General features: G+C 38.7%; 1 long non-coding RNA gene and 1 pseudogene across 1 annotated transcript; both read right to left on the bottom strand.

Annotated features, from left to right (window-relative positions):
* Positions 1–272: 272 nt before the first annotated feature.
* Positions 273–3,232, bottom strand: LOC148189852 (uncharacterized; annotated as a pseudogene).
* A 5,995-nt stretch (positions 3,233–9,227) lies between these two features.
* On the bottom strand, positions 9,228–13,190 carry LOC148189851 (uncharacterized). The gene is made up of 5 exons (XR_015776123.1): positions 13,173–13,190; positions 12,668–12,817; positions 10,763–10,812; positions 10,515–10,589; positions 9,228–10,418 (listed from the first exon to the last, which is right to left on the bottom strand). It is a non-coding gene; the product is annotated as an uncharacterized LOC148189851 (long non-coding RNA).
* Positions 13,191–13,483: the final 293 nt, after the last annotated feature.

The raw sequence follows: 13,483 nt of genomic DNA, 5'->3' as shown, positions 1-13,483 counted from the left end.
TTAAATTATATTATTTTTGTACTTCTTAAATAACAAAATCTTGTTAATTCAACTTGAATAAAATAACTTCTTCCAGCATATATTTTACACACTAATTTAACAAAACATTATTTTTTAAACTTTTTCCACATAAATGAATTACGTTTACCCAACATAATTCTTTTCTTTTTACTTTATTTACCAGAACTTGCTGTAGAAAACCAGTACAGATAGGGTACAACTCTAAAATTATACAATTTTACAAAAATCAGGTTTCTTTAAAGGTCCAACAACTTGTCACTTAAGTGAAATTATGACCTACTGCTTTACTCAGCAAGTATTGAAAAATAAAACAGTTGCTTAATGCAGCCTTTACATATTATTAACTACACCAAATACATTTTTTTATGAACAACCTGGATTTACAGTTTCTTGTAAGCATACTGAAACATAGAAAACTTTAAACATAGTTATTGTAGTGTAAAATACCGTAAAGCTAGAAGGTTCACAAACCACTAAACCTTGTAAGTCAGTAACAAAAACATTAATTAAAAAAAAAAAAAAAAAGAAAGAAACTTTTGGTGTGAACACTTGACAAATGCTGTGATTAGAACATTAAATTTTATGTCTTTTCTATAAACATATACAAGTTACAATATTCTTCTATTTTATCATCCTTTTCCTATATTCTCATTAGCAGAATTATTAAACCACCAACCCCACTTTTGTTTTTGTCAATATTTTTAGATGCTACAATTCTACAATTTCATTTAGCAGACGCTTTTATCCAAAGCGACGTACAACACAAGCAAGAATTTAGACTTAAGGAAAAAACCCTTAGTAAGTGCAAAAAGTGCTTCAGGTGTGATTGGTCACAGGTATTGCCGTCTAGTGGCAGAAGAATCAGCCAGACACGCTAATATCTGAGCTGAGACCGTTCTGTCATCAGGTGGAAAGGAGAGGAAGAGCTGAGTGTCATCAGCATAGCAGTGGTAGAAGAAACCATGGGAGCGGATCACTGCACCGAGTGAGGTGGTGTACAGAGAGAAGAGTAGGGGACCAAGCACCGACCCTTGAGCAACCCCTGTCGATAGGCCATGTGACCTAGACACCTCTCCTCGCCATGACACTCTGAAGGATCTGCCTGTGAGGTAGGACTTGAACCTCAATGGGACAGAACCTGAGATGCCGAGCTCAGAGAGTGTGGAGAGGAGGATTTGATGGTTCACCGTGTCAAAGGCAGCAGACAGGTCCAGCAGCAGTAGGACAGAGGATTGACCAGCAGCTCGAGCCAGTCTCAGTGACTCAGTGACTGACAGGAGTGCAGTCTCAGTGGAGTGGTCACACCTGAAGCCAGACTGAAAGGAGTCAAGTAGGTTGTTGTTCCGCAAGTGTTCAGAGACCTGGTTAAATACTGCGCGCTCCAGTATTTGACAGAAATGGTAGAAGTGAGACTGGCCTGTAGTTTTCAACCTGGGCGGGGTTGAGATTAGGCTTTTTGAGCAGTGGGGTGACACGGGCTTGCTTAAAAGTAGCAGGAAAAGTGCCAGTTTTAGGGAGGAATTGACAATGTGTGTGACTGCAGGTTTGATAGTGGGTAGGATGGTCTGCAGGATGCGGGTGGGTATTGGATCGAGAGGACATGTTGTAGGTTTTGAGCTCAGAAGAAGTCTGGAGACCTCATCCTCGGTCAGAGGAGCAAAAGAGCAGAGTGAAGCAGCAGTAGAGGGGTTGAGCTGACTGGGCTGGTCAGGCTCAGAGAACTGGTTGCTGATTGCAGCCACCTTTTCAGTGAAAAAGGAGGCAAACATGTCTGGAGTCAGTGTAGTGGAAGGCTGAGCAGCTGGAGGAGAAAGCAAGGAGTTAAACACCATAAACAGTTTTCTGGAATCAGTAGCAGCACAGATCTTGTTCTGATAGAAGGCTTTCTTAGCGGACTGCAAGGAAGAGGTAAAGGAAGCAAGTTTCTGTTTGTATGAGGACAAATCTTGGGATTTACGCCACTTTCTTTCTGCTGCCCTGAGTCCAGTTCTTCGTTCTCTCAGAACTTCAGAGAGCCATGGACTTGGTTGTTTTTGGACACCAGGGGGCAGAGTTTGTCCAGAGAGGATGCCAGAGAGGAACAGAGTGTTTCTGTAGCCTCATTAACAGAAAGTGAGAAGTGTGAGTGGTCAGGCATGGCAGAGCTCACCTCATCAGACAGCTGTGCTGCTGTGAGGGACTTATGGTTTCTGCGGAGGGAAATTGTCTGAGTGGGTGTCTGCAATTGCGGAAAGGCAGCTGCAAATTTTACCAAGAAATGGTCTGACAGGTGTAGAGGGGTAACTGTCACATCTGCTATGGAGCAGTTACGAGTCAGCACCAAGTCAAGGACTTTACCAGCTTTGTGGGTGTGAGGAGAAGGAGCTAGTACAAGTGCAAAGGAGGAGAGGAGTGCCAGAAAGTTGTTTGCCAGAGTACTGTCAATGTGAATGTTCATGTCTCCCATGACAATCAGTGGTGTGCCATCATCAGGGATGTCAGAGAGTAACATGTCCATTTCAGAGACAAAGCCATCCAGGTTACCCCCTGGTGGGCGGTACACAACCAGAATATATGCTTTGATGGGAGCAGTGACATTTAGAGCATGATATTCAAATGTTGTGTTGCTGCTCAACGGACGCAGTGTGGAAAAAGACCAGTTGTCAGGAATTAGCACGCCAGCACCGCCGCCTCGTCTAGTGGAGCGAGGGGTGTGGCTTAGCGTAGCGGACTCGGAGTGAGCAGCTGGTGTAGCTGAGTTTTCTGGGCGGATCCATGTCTCAGTCAGGGCTAGGACCTGAATGTCTGAGAGTTTCACCAGTGAACTGATGAATTCTGTCTTGTTAACTGCGGACTGACAGTTCCAAAGACCAAAGGTAACTTAGTGTGGGCTGGGACCACTTTCTGGGAGAGCGGACAGGTTTTGCGGATTGCGTGTACGGCAGACTGTGCGTCTTTTCCGGATGCCAACAATGACCGGGATGCGTGAGAGACACCTTGTGCGTTAGACTGAAAACAGACAGGCGGCAGCGGTAGTCGGTGTCCTTGCTTGGTGGACTCGCGCAGGTAGACTCGCAGGTCTTCACACTGTGTGGGCAGTCTGTGCCCTTTTAGGTACCTGAACACAGTCACAGCTGTTTCCAACTTGACTGATTGCGCCCAGCTGAACCACCCCTGTCTGGTTTCACTTGGGCAATCAATAGAGGGTGTGACCCGCGTCAGCTGACCTCATCTATTGTTGCAGAGAGAAACTGAAAGTCCAGTGCTAAGCACTTAACAACCCCCCAACACAAAAACAAACCCAAGCAAGATTCACCTTACCTAAGCTGGCTCAACCTTCTTCTGTCTAAGATTCAGTGCTTGTTGAAAAGCTAGTCCTTGGATGTCAATGTTAAACATTTGCTTTTACTGTAATAATCTTGTCTTTAACACCATAATGCAGCAGTATTTATTTTTAAGGGATACTTCAGATTGTTTGAAGTGGGGTTGAATGAGACACATTTCAACAGAAGACTCATCAGCTAAGTGCTGTCAATCAAATTAGCTGCTTTACAAGAACACCAGAACTGAAGTTAAGCTTTACACTGCTGCAGATGGGTACGGAAGTTCCATGAAATTTTCTCAAATTTTAGGAGGGAATAAGCTACCCTGAAGATATTTCCTCTACTATTGAATATACATATGCTTTATTTTTATGCTAGCAAGCCCCTTGGGTCAGTGGACATCAAAAAGAGCAGGGGCACAAGTACATATGGTTAACACTGTGAGACCAAGTAGATAAGTACCAAAAACAGAGAGTTTGCCAACATAAAAGTAAAGCATTGTGAAGAAATACATCTTTATAGCATATATAACTCAATTGTTGTTTTAGCTCAACCAGCTCTAAAAAATTCCAAAAAAATGTGTGTAATTTCAAGCAGCTGATTTGACTGACAGCACTTAGACTGATACACCTACCATTGACATGTCTTAAAAAACCCCACTTAAAAAATCTGAAATATCACTTTAATGTAAGGGCTGTGGTTTTAAAACATATTTTAAACATTTCTTTAAACATATTTTTAAAAATGTGGCCTGTAAAAATGTAATGGTATCAAAATTCAACTAATTATTTTCTGCCGTAAACAAATTTTATCACACAGGTGATAATCTTGAGCTGCCAAAATTTAAACATGCAAAGAATCACATTTCACATACTTACAATATGACCAAACAAAGTATGTCTTGTAGTTGCCTTTTGGTGCTGCCTGGTTGACAAAAATGTCAATATACATGTCATCAAACTGTAATAAAGAGTGGTCTCAGAGTTCACATCCTTTTGTCACTTGGCACTGAAGATACCACCTTAGTTGAGGAGGTTGGTTGACTTATTCATACAGTTTGTTTTTAAGCATCTGTACCTTGTTTGAGAGTTGGGAAGCATCCAACTGAAGAAAGATCTTCTGAAGTGCTTCAAAGAAAGATTTCAGCTCCTTAGGATAACTGAGGTTCAGTGCGTATATAACACCCATCAGGAGAGCACAAGCACTGGCAACATTTCCCAAGTCATGCAGGACTTCAACACCTTCAATGACGATGCCCACATCAGCTGGACGAGTGGTGGCATCCCCTCCCTCGACATTGACACAGTAGATCCCAAGGACAACTTCTCCAAGGTCCCTTTCAACAGCCACACCGTCAGAGTCCCACACAGAGACCAGAAAAACAAAAAATATTAAACAGTGAAACCATTTAAAAATACCCCCCCCCCCAAAAAAAAAGTTACTTTCTCTTCAAGGTTTCACACATAAAATATTAAAAAGGAGTATATTTTAATGAACTCATTGTAGTTGCACTGGGTGACTCCACGGATCATAACTTACAATCAACACTTTTTAAATATATACCAGCTTATGAAATTTCATACTACAGGCCTTTTAAAATTGAAGTCCTGTGAACATCCTGCCAAAAAAATCCAAATACCCCTACTGTTGAGTTATGTAGAAGACAAATTTTGAACAGTGCCAGCCATAAATGTTGAAATCCACAAGCAAGTTAAAATATAAATCATTATTTGGTCTAAATTATAGCCATTTTATATTGAGTATTTACAGTGTTGGTTGCTACATTTCCACCATTGAAAAATATTAAAACAACTCCCACAACAAAAACAAAAAAGACCATTTTTGGAAGAACTCAAAAATGATCTGCATAAAGAGCATGCTATTTGTATGTCAGCATGTTAGACTTCCCACCAAGTTTAACACAGCAAGAAGAAAGTCAATTTCATATTTTAATTGAAACACTTTGACACTGATCTATTTCAGTTACCATGAATTCCTTGAAGAGGCCATGCAGATCTTCATTAAGGAAGATGCAAAGTGCTTGCAGGTGGCACTCCCTCCTCTTTTCAATGCTGTCATTCTAGATAGAGAAAGTAATATCAGTTTGTATTGTAGAAATCCAGATGAACACATTATACATCCAACATAAAAAAGACATGTACAATTAAACTCACCAGTCAAGCCATTGCATAAGTCATCCACCTCTTTTTAACAATAATTTTGAGGGAATGAATAAGTAGGCAGCTAAGGCACTATAACTATTAGGTATACATTCATATTATTTTTTCATAAAATAAAAAATAAACTGTTAAATTGATTAACTTAAAACACACAGGCCCCAAAATCTAGTGTTAATCAGATGGGAAAAAATACAGTATATTTAAAGGCAAAAACTCTTCTCATTACTTTAAATATAAGTACATCTTATCCCAAAATAACAGTATCTGTTTTTTCCACTAAAATTGTGAAACTTAAAAAACATATTTTTTAAAACAGTTTTATATTTTGACTTGAAACCAAATAATCCAGAAATTTATCACAATCCATCTACAGTTTTAATGTTTTCTCTGAACTGGAACTGTCAGAATTGATTTGTTAACGTCACCGTTAAATATATGCTTTACTAATGACAAAACCAACCTGTGCCATTAGACCCAAAGTCTGTTGAATCTTCCTTCCAGCTGAGCCCCCTTTGTTGTTAAAAACTTGGATGAGCAGGCAGTATGTTGGTCCAGTTGTGCCAGGAACTTGGAGACAAGAGGAACAGTCATGATCCTCACAAATTCTGCTTCAATCTTTAAAAAAAAAAAAAGTGCAAGAAAATGTTAAGGGTAACTACTGAAATCTTTACATTTAACTTTAAACGTTTAACAGTCAATGTAGAATTGGCAAAATTTCCTAATTTACTTTACCCTCTGCCAAATGCTAATGTAGTTCAAAAAAGTGATTAAGAATTGTGCTATAAACTTTAAATTGATTCTTGTATCAAAGCATGTTCACAGTATGCAGAGAATGCCCATATGCTGTTACACTTTTCTTCACAATTTATAAGCTTTATGTTATTTGATGCATTAATTAAATGCCAAACTATAACTAAACCATTTCAGAATTTTTTCAAACCTCTGCTACACAGAACAATCCCGGCCATCTGGTTTTGAACTCGGCAATCACGGGCTTGTCTCTGACAACCTCCTGTCTTCTGTATGCGAATGTCTTTGTCATCTTCTCTTTGACAACTCTTTCATTGTTTCTCTTCTTGACCTCGGATAACAATGCCAATCTTTCACCTTCAAGGCTGTCCTGGCTCTCTCCAGAAGGAAAAGAGGGGCAAAAATTTACTTCTGCCTTTCTGGGTTTTTTGACATCATAAGCAGGCTGACATCTGTCAGCAGGTTTGTGCTTGAGAGAGTTCATGTTTAGTTCTGGACACCCCAACGTTCAAAGCTTTGTCCTGTAGTTGGCCATCTTGTACTTAAGACTTATTTTCCAACCATAATAACCACTGAAGTTTCCTTGTTCCCTTAAGCATGGATGGGCCTGAATTAAAGCTCCAGCAACAGACTATTTCTAAATTCGAAGGCTATGCCTTGTACTGAATAATCTGTTCAGCAAGACTTTCCAAGATGTCAGACTTCAGTTTGTGATTTGGGGTGAGAAGAACTCCTTTTGATATGAAGTCCTGGTTTGCTCTCTGAAGTTGCATCTCCACATCATATGGAAACTTTGGAATTGGGAATTCTGAGAGCCACTGTGCTCGAGAAGTTTCTGAATCAGACGAGGAGAGTATTAGTGTGTCGGAAGAAGACAGGGAGGATTCTACTCCAATCTGGCTCTCGTTGGTTAGGTTTTGTTTTGAAACATCCATCAAACAGATTACTTTCACTGTGCCTTTATCTTGAATATCGCTGATTTGATTTAGGTTAACAAACTCATTGTCAAAGTCACTGTCCATGTACTGAAGTCTTATGTCCCCTTCTATATCAAACTGATGTTTAATCTCATTTGAAAGATCCTCCACTGACTCTGGCATTACTCTTTCTATGGTCAGTTTTTCAACATTGTTGGCACCAAGATTAATCCTTAGTTTCACAGGCCCAGCCATTTCTTCAATGATTCAGCCTGAAAAAGATTTTAAAAATGGTATTAAGGCTCATGACAACTGCATGACAAAAACTGGCTTTAAAAAATTTGTAAACCCAACCACACACCAAAGTAAATAGACACAAAAAATATATACACCAATAAAAGCCCATTCATACATGTTAATAATAATAAATCCAAAATACAAATATTGCATCAATACATACACAGAGACCAGCATAGAACAGAGAGAGAGGGAATACAAAGTGCACATAAATCAAGCTATCATTTACAGTTTTCTACTTACACATTCAGATTGTGCTTTTAATGTAGGGATATCTTTTAAAAGTAACTAGTCGAAGTGGCCCAACGAAGTAGTCATGAAGAGGGTACTTCTCTGCCAGTTGTTCGTGTTATCATGGACATGTTGCCAGTTGGACAGGGTTGCAGTTCAAAAGCCCGGTAATGTGCCCTATACCAAGCTGAGTACATCTTGACAAAAAATGTCAGTGTATCCTCCAGTATACACATTTTCACTATCTGGCCAAATTCAGGAAGGCCATCTGTAAAATCGACAGATGACTGTCATTCCCTGTCGATAGCTGACCCCTTTAAAATCTGCACTTTTAGCCATGTTTACCTCTGAGATGTTTGGATACATCTGATGAATAGGCAATGATATTTCATCTTTCAGCATTTCAAGTGGAACTCTTGATACACTTGAAACTTCAGCCCCCTGTTTCTGTGGTTTTAACAAGTTAAGGTAATAGGCAATCATTAGCTGATGTTTCCTTGACAACGTCAGAGCCACATTCTTAAAACATTTGGTATGATTAGCAACTCCCTTAAAAAAACCGTGTTTACCCTCAAAACGCATGGTCCAGACTCCAACTAAAGGACCAAAACATTGAATCATTTGAGGGTAATGTTCCAAGTAGTGATGCTTTGGGAGAAGTTTTCTGTGTGGAAATGCTTCTTGATATTTTTGTCTGTGATCTGAAATTTTGCACTGAAGATATCCAATGGATTCTTCTGTATGAATCTGGGCAACAGCAAGTTCTACTATCTCTTTCAAATCCAAAATTATCTGCCACACTTGTTCATCTTCAGGTATAACATCTCCAATCATGAAAGGCAGCAATCTTAAAAGAGTCCAGTTTTCTGCTGCATTGCCACCTATTGTGTTTTTTCTTGCAAATGTTTGAGGCACAATATGGGGCTTGTTTTTTTTTGTCATCCCCTTTATAGTGAAAATTGAGGATCGCCTTATTCAAAGTGTCTAATGAGATGTATTTCTTGGATATTAAAACACCAAGACACTGAGCAAGTTCCACTGGGACAACACCCTCAAGGAGATCATGAAGTATGTCAGGGGGATATCCAGTTGTCACATCAAAATGAGAAAGATTTTCTGTCAGAACACAAGGTCCCTTTACTCCAATACATGGCTTTCCACTCTCCACTGCGTGTTTGACATGTTCTTTGTGGCCCTCTTTGAAACGAAGATAAAAGTCACCTGACTGAACCTGCCTGGTCTGAAAGTCACTTGACTGTCCTGTGCAAAATCGACAAACAAAATCACCTGAAAAGCTCTCTACAAAGCCTGCTATACCATGAGCACCCAGATTGTCTGCAGCTACACACTGCACTGTGCCTCTTACATTTTTTCCAATCATTTGAACAAACACCCCATGCTCTTCTAAGATGACCAAAGAAGAGGTTGAAGGGGTTCAAGCACTTTTCTATATCCATATTCCTTTATGTAACTACTTTTACACAGTAGTGCCAAGTAGATGGATGACAAGCTTGAGTGCTGGCCTGGGGGTAAGTTGCTTAAAATCCAGTAAACTGCAGAGAGTTTGTGCTTCTTGCGGGAAGTGCCCAATGGATTGCAGACTTCAAACTCATCAATATAAAAGGTAAGACATATTCTGAGTTCTTCTGCTGGAGAAGAAGGGGTTCTGTTTGTAAAACAACCCATCTTGAAACAAGCTGTATTCTTGTTTTGGAGTTTGATTTGAATGAGTGCTATAGTTTTCTACAACCTCATGAATCACAGCATCTTTGCTAAGAAGCTGCTGCAATGACTGTAACAATGGTATGTATTGGTAGCTTTGGTTGTGTTCTTGATCCAAGACATACTCCACAGGCTCAATAACTTGGAAATTCTTTTTAAAATACTGTTTACGTTTAAAAGCAGTATTAAGGGAGCCTTGATCTCCAATTATTTTTGTCAAGGGATTTGAGACACAATCAGTAGAGGCCAAATTTTCAAAGTCCTTCACATTAAGGTCAAGATTATGTTTTGTGCAAAAGTCTGAAAAAATGGCAGCTGATGTTGTCAGGGAAGCTGAACTCATCAGGAAGTGAAGGTCCTGTAACAGCTCGTCCACTGCACTACTAGGGAGATGGAGTATGTTTTCCAGCTTCAGCAACAATGCTGCAAATTTCTGTTCAATAAGTTTTTCATCACTTTTAATGTTGTCTGTCTGAAAATCACTCTGTACCTCTCCCTGAAATGCTCCCAAAAAGTCACCTTCTTCATGTTCAACTGCATGATCTGGGCTGTCCAAAATGTGTCTAAGCACAATTATATCTGGTTTAAAATCACTGTAAGAATAGCCACGGTGCTTTCTATTTTATGGGAATGAAATGTTCCAAAGATGTTTGTCTGAAATGTACAACCCCTAAACACACAGGAAACTGTTTCATTGGCTTTGAGATGTACATTTATATGCCTAAAATATTCCTTTTCAGAGGCAACTTCAGTGAACTTACAAAAATGGCACTTAAATGTGGCAGGTGAAGATTTTTGATGCGTTGTCTCTCTGTAATGCATTTTACTGAGATGGCACTTGAGTCAATTCCATGATTTAAATGTACATGGACATTTAACATGGGGGCAGGGATATGGTTGCCTTCGCCCATATTGTGGATGTTTTAACCTATAATGTTTAAGAAAGTGGACCCTAGTTGCGGTCTTTGAACTGCACCCTTTACACTGCCACATTCGTTCTGGGAAGAAAAAAAAAAAACAACAATAACTTAAGAAAAAGGACACTTACGTAATGATACCTTTCTTGTTATTACACAGTCTAATTGTAAACTTACTGCGCAATACTCAGCAAGGGGGCCTTCACCACTTCAGTTATGCACGGAGCAGATGGAGTTTATCACTGCCAGAATCTGAAATTCAATACGTAAACCAAAACCATCAAATAAAATAAATTACTTTCTTTTAAACTGTAACATTGGGTAAAAATACAATATTCTCAACAAACAGCTCAACTATGAAAGATAGGAGAAGGAGAACAAAGCCAATGTATTTACAGAAAATGAGTAGCTTCACTTGAACATACCTGTTGTGGAAGCAGCACCTTGGCCAGGGGAATGGCACACAATTCAGAAGCTACAACAGAGGTGAGGTGATAGAGGTTTTAACAATAAAAAATAAATAAATCTTTTGTGATTTACTATTTGCTCTGGTTTTTGTAACACAGCAAGTTTGAAAATTCATGGAAAACACATAATTATATTTTGTCATGAAAATATAATTTCAGTTAGAGTTTCTACATATAAACTATTACAGAAACTTGAAATAAAAATATTTTTGGTAATTACCAAAGCTGTTAATTTTGGACAGCTGTGCCATAAATCCTTCATTGGGTGATGGTATATATATATATATATATATATATATATATATATATATATATATATATATATATATATATATATATATATATATATATATATATATATATATGTACACACACACACACACACACACACACACACACACGGAAAAGTACAAAAAATGTTTACATCTAGAGATCCTTTCAGAGGTCCATTTTAAATTACAGTTGTACCAGTTAATATTTAGACATATCATAAATGCATATTGACCATGCAACATTTTGTCCGCATTTTGTATTATACTCTGACCTGAATAGTGACTGGTATAAAAACGTATCTTAATGAAATCATTTAAAGAGAGAAAAAAGATGACTTAAACAAAGTAAAGGCAGTCTTTTATAATTTGTGAAGAAGAACTGATTAACATAATTTTAAATTACAGGTTTTTACAGTTTAAACATAATTTAAATTATGTAGGTACTGGTGTTTTTCTCTGACACAATGTATTTTGATTTTTTTTGTCTGTGGCTTTAGAAAACCAAACTATCCAGGAAATCCAGGATAGCATTTTTAGATTATCTTTCTTTGATTAGAGCATCAAACAAATCAATCAAGATTGCCAAGCCTGTTTGAGTATGTTGAGGGGGGGAGGGGTAAAAATGCAATGTTTTTAAGGCTGCATGCTATTTACAGTACAGAACCAACGAACTTAGTCGTTTAAAATACTCCTTTCAATGATTCTTCTTTTAAACAGTAATATTTTATCTAATAAGCCGTACTTGCCTCCACTTGGGCGAGCTATATGCTAATACTACCTTTCGGTTACTAAACACAACATGCAAAAAACACCGTAAGTAATAAACATACAGGTTATTTCTGGCAGTGAGACTTCGGTCGCTTACCATTGCTTTATTTAGAAATATGTGAGACAAACGGTGAAGAGTGAGTCTGAAGTGTGCTGCCAACCGTAAAACTATACAAACTACTGTCAGTTACAGGATGTGGCTAATGTTAACACTTCCTGTCCCCTTCACAATAAAAGTCATCCACTCATGTTAGGGGACAAAGCTTTTAGTGTGGAGAAGGAATAGGAAAACGGTACGGATAACCCAGCGAACAACTTCACAGGCTCCCCGACAATAAAAAAACAAAGTTTAAGTGAAGCACAACTGAAGGAAGCACAGAGGCTCGTTTATATCACAAAAATACATATTTTCAACTAAATAGGCACAAAAAAAAACAGATACGTTATTGTGTTGGCCCATTATGGACCATAGTAGCATGCTAGTGTCCGGTTGTGGACACATATACATTACTACACACCTTTTTTACCCATCACATTCAGTTTTAAATATGTACGTAGATAGTACATTCCTGATATTTTCGTTAAAATAAAGAATTAAAAAAATCACGTAAGGTATGTGACAGATTGGGTGCTGCTTCACAGACTGGCCTATAGTTATAGCATATTTTAATGAAATGCAAGTCAAGCTGCATACCTTTTTCAGGCCGAACTAAATACAGAAATAGAAGTTGAAGCTCCAAAGACACAAATATAATATAGAAACTGTGCCCCAAGACAACTGAGTGCAAATATAAGATAATATTGGGAAAGAAATTTCTCCTACCTTCTCTGAACCAACAGTGCAAGGCGCCAAAAACGAGTTCAGGAGCAAATGGCGGTTGGAAATGACCGAGCGGAAAGTTGCACCACGCATGTGCAGCTCAGTATTCTTCTTCCTTGGAGTGCAGCACAGTCGTGGTTGAACTAGTGTCACCTAGTGGATAGCAGGAGTATTTCAACTGTATTTGAGTTAATGCGAATACTTTACGTTAGCAGGGCACATTCATATTATGTATTGACAACAACTGACAAATTAACATGGGCTTAATTCAAAAACAGTATTTTAACCCAACAAATGCATGTATTTTAAGTTAACTCAAAATAATATGTATTTATAAAGTTAACAACCCACCTAGTTCAGTTTTTTGAGTGTATGCAGACTCCAGGTAGTGATTGTGCTGATGCTACCTTCCCTAGCACATGCATCACAATTGCCAATATACTACAACTCACATACAAGACTCAAGCTAAGGGAAATAAGGATGAATTGAATCAACCAACACACTTACTTGGATGGCAGCATGGTCTCACACAAAGAGACTGAAACAGGCCACTCCCACTCCTAAATACCCTCACACTTCCTGGATTTTCTCCTGAGAGTACTGATTGGTGGATCTCTCCACCTGATCTCAAGGAGTTGTCCGTTCAGTGGATCCTCCTGCTGGTCCCCAACTACCATTGTTTCTCCTAATACAAATCCACTGACTGGATTTAAGTGCCTCATCTGACATTTTCCTTACTGTCTTCCACCATGTTGACTGGTCTGCAGTCATTTTCCACCCATTACACAGCCCTGTAGTTAACTTGTTGGATTTAGTTT

Source organism: Plectropomus leopardus, chromosome 3 (genome assembly GCF_026936395.1).
Source record: "Plectropomus leopardus strain MGB_pleo_1.0 chromosome 3, ASM2693639v1, whole genome shotgun sequence".
NCBI classification, from domain to species: Eukaryota; Metazoa; Chordata; class Actinopteri; order Perciformes; family Serranidae; genus Plectropomus; species Plectropomus leopardus.
This window is presented reverse-complemented; position numbering and strand designations above follow the sequence as displayed.